Source organism: Ovis canadensis, chromosome 2 (genome assembly GCF_042477335.2).
Source record: "Ovis canadensis isolate MfBH-ARS-UI-01 breed Bighorn chromosome 2, ARS-UI_OviCan_v2, whole genome shotgun sequence".
NCBI classification, from domain to species: Eukaryota; Metazoa; Chordata; class Mammalia; order Artiodactyla; family Bovidae; genus Ovis; species Ovis canadensis.
The window spans coordinates 228,389,529-228,393,408 of record NC_091246.1 but is presented as its reverse complement, the minus strand read 5'-3'; the positions used below and the strand labels follow the sequence as shown (position 1 = coordinate 228,393,408).

At 39.8% G+C, this 3,880-nt stretch overlaps 1 non-coding gene across 1 annotated transcript; it reads right to left on the bottom strand.

Moving 5' to 3' along the window:
* Positions 1-873: 873 nt before the first annotated feature.
* TRNAR-ACG (transfer RNA arginine (anticodon ACG)) lies at positions 874-945 on the bottom strand. Its single transcript has one exon. It is a non-coding gene; the product is annotated as a tRNA-Arg (tRNA).
* Between the last annotated feature and the right edge of the window lie 2,935 nt (positions 946-3,880).

The following is a 3,880-nucleotide window of genomic DNA, read 5'->3' as shown; positions in this document are numbered from 1 at the left end:
AGATTGCCAAAAACACTCTTCTCCTTTTCAGTTGCTTTTAGTAGATTTTTAACCTCTAACACTGTTTAATAAGGAATTGGCACATGTCTTACCGGGAGTACAGAGTATCAGGCTTGCTTCTTGTGCCTGTTTATTTTCCATTCTGTTAGTCCCTAAAAACCCTTGATGCCTCATTGACCTGTTCTCTAGCTTTTGTCTTCCAGCCTTATGATATTTTCAAAGGTTCTGTTGGCCCATCTGTTTTTAGCAGTTACTTCCACTTGGTTTCACAATCTCTTACTAATATCACAAATTTACAAATGCTCTAAAAATGAAGCATATATAAATTGAGCTTGTTTTAATGATTGTCATTTTTTCCTGGGATTCTTCTCCCTCAAATTCTGGCTGCCTAAGCAATTTTCCAATATTTTCCCACAGATTATATTTACATATATTCTATCTGACTTTTCCAATTATTCTGTGTGTATATTGGTCTGCTATAAGCACATCAATCATAGAAACAGATGTCTTGTCACATTTGTGTTTTATTATTATTCAGTTGTGTCATTGCCCCTGTTTTACAAATGAGGTAAAAAGTGGAATGAATATATGTGGTTTATCCATAGTTACACAATTAGAAAATGGTAAATCTTGGATCTTGAGTTTTGATTCCAAGTTTAGGGCTCTTTAAACCACATTTTAGTGATCCCTATTATTTTACTAAACTAACATCTGATCAGTGGGTGAGTATATTGCCTGGGAAGGGAGGGAAGTTGCTCACTCGTGTCCGACTCTTTGCGACCCCATGGACTGTAGCCCACCAGGCTCCTCTGTCCATGGGATTTTCCAGGCGAGAGTACTGGGGTGGGTTGCCATTTCCTTCTCCAAGGGATCTTCCCCTCCCAGGAATCGAACCTGGGTCTCCTGCATCGTAGGCAGATGCTTTACCGTCTCAGCCACCAGGGAAGTCAAAGTGAAAGTGAAGTCACTTAGTTGTGTCTGACTCTTTGTGACCCTGTGGACTGTAGACTACCAGTCTCCTTCATCCATGGAATTCTCAAGGCAAGAACAGTGGAGTGGGTTGCAAGTTTCTTCTCCAGGGGATCTTCCTGACACAGGAATCGAATCCTGGTCTCCTGCATTGCAGGCAGATGCTTTAACCTCTGAGCCACCAGGGAAGCCCAATATTGCCTGAGAGGCTCATTAAAGAAAAGGATACCCCTCCACCATTACTGAAGTTTTGATGTGTACTTATGGAATATACGGGCTTCCCAGGTGGCGCTAGTGGTAAAGAACCCATCTGCCAGTTCAGGAGACAAAAGAAATCTGGGTTTGATCCTTGGGTTGGGAAGATCCCCTGGAGGAGGGCATGGCAACCCCCTCCAGTATTCATGCCTGGAGAATCTCATGGACAGAGAAGACTGGTCGGTTATCATCTGTAGGGTCACAAAGAGTCAGACATGACTGAAGTGACTTAGCACAGCGCTGCACAATGGAACACACACATATACATTTCTTTTATCTGTCTCTATCTACCTCTCTACATTTTTATTGGACCATGACTCTAGTTTGGCAGTCAACTCTAGTTAATTATATTGCTAATATATGTTCTACATATACATTTAATCTTTGTTTCAATTAAAACATCCTCAAAAACAACCAAAACATTCATGAAAAACCAGCTTTTAGAAATACATTTTTTTTTCTGCAAACAGATCCTTCCTAAAAAATTATAATATATGGGCTTCCCTGGTGGCTCAGATGGTAAAGCGTCTGCCTACAACGTGGGAGACCCAAGTTCGATCCCTGGGTCAGGAAGATCCCCTGGAGAAGGCAACGACAACCCACTCCAGTACTCTTACCTGGAAAATCCCACGGATGGAGGAGCCTGGTAGGCTATAGTCCACGGGGTCTAATTTTAAAATAACATAAGGAGACTAATGTTTATAGATCACTTACTGGTTCCCCAATGCTTATATACAAAATGTTCTGTATAGGGCATGTATTCTCATCCTATTTTATAAAGGAAGAACTCAAAGTTTAGGGATATTTTTAAAATATACCTGAAAATGTATGTTTATGATACAAATAAGCCTGAGTCTGAACCACATGGACTGACCCAGAGCCATGTCACTAAATACTATTTGCATTATACCCATACATAGAGAGTAAATTAAACTAAAATTTTTTCCTTTGAATTTTAATTTAATCTAGCAATGTCCCTTTTTAACTTTATATTTTGTATTGGAGTTTAGCTGATTAACAATGCTGTGATTGTTTCAGGTGGAGAACAAAAGGACTCAGCCATATATATACATGTATCCATTCTTTCTCAAACTCCCCCCATCCAGGCTGCCACATAACACTGAGCAGAGTTCCTTGTGCCATACAGTAGGAACTTGGTTATTCATTTTAAATATAGTGGTGTATACATGTCTTTCCTGTTGTTATCGACGGAGAACAAAGGAATTTATAGTTAAATGAGTTGAGTGTGCATATGTTATAGTTGCTGTGATGGATACAAAAATTCACAGAAACTTCACAGTTTAGTTGATAAGAAAGAACATGAACATAAAAAATAGCCCACTGAAAAATGCCATTAAGTTTTGAGTGACACAGATAAGAGATTTAGGAATTTAGACAGCTGAAGAGCTGTGAGCCTATTGTTGGTAATAACTGCACGGAGGAGGGCAACTCTTAGACTTTGTCTTGAAGGTCAGTGCCTCAAAGGAGAATAAAGGTGAAGCAACCCAGATGGAGGCACTGCAGAGGCTCAAAAGTACCTGGTGTGTCCAGGCATCAGCACATAAGTATCAAAAGTTTCTTTTTTGATCTCCTTTAAATTAGTTCAATATCTTTGAAAGTTTTGACCTTCTATTATTCATATATTTTAAAGAGAAAAACTAATCTGAGCTGTTCCTATAGTGTAATTTGAATGGAATAACCAATACAATACTTTGCACCCAAATATCACCTCCCACAATGATCTTTATCATTTCTTATTCATCTATTTGTTAGAGTCCTTGATTGCTCTAATAAGTGCCAATTCTCTTTGAAATGCATCTGCCTCAATACACTGTCTTAAATTAACAACTTATTTTGAGCTAATTTATGTATTTCCTCCATCCTTTGTTTTAGAGTATTAGGTATGCAGGAATATGGGAAGAAAAGGGAAAGAATCCCGTGAGAGACATACAAACACACAATGACCAGATCATGTGTAATATCTAAATCTGACCTACATCTTCTGAAATCAGCCCAGAGCATCAGGACTTGGTCAGTGAGTGCCAGCATCCCTTTTTTTGCCACTAACAATTCAGGACTAGCACAAGGAAGCCTAATGTGCCTCCCAAACCCATGCCATATATGCTCTACTTTGAGATGCCTATGTCTAGCTGCCCCATACCAACAACCTCCAATCAGAGCATATCGAAATCTTTTCTTTTTTTCACTATTAAACTTTCTTCCCACTCCCCTCAAAACCTCTGTGTCTTTGCCAGACACAATGGATGGTGGCTGACTCCCCAGCTATAGCACACACTGAATAAATAGACTCTTGGTGTTTTTTTTTTTTTTCTAATTTAGAAGATCTTAATAATTGATTTCCATGTATCTATGGTAGGACTATGGGATCTATGATAAGGCTAATGGCAACCTCTTTCAAGAGGACTTATATCAACATGCTACACCTCCCAGAACTGCTGCCGCCAGTGCCCCGGACCCCACAGCAGGCCACTGTTTGGCCCACGCCTCTGCTGGAGACTCCCAAGGTCTAGAAATAGTTCCTGCCCTTGTGAATGGAGCTACAGTCTACTGGAGAGACAAGACTCCCACACACACATACAAGGAGAGAGAAGGTAAAGTGATATGATGACATAGGAAAATCCCGAATTGTGGTAGT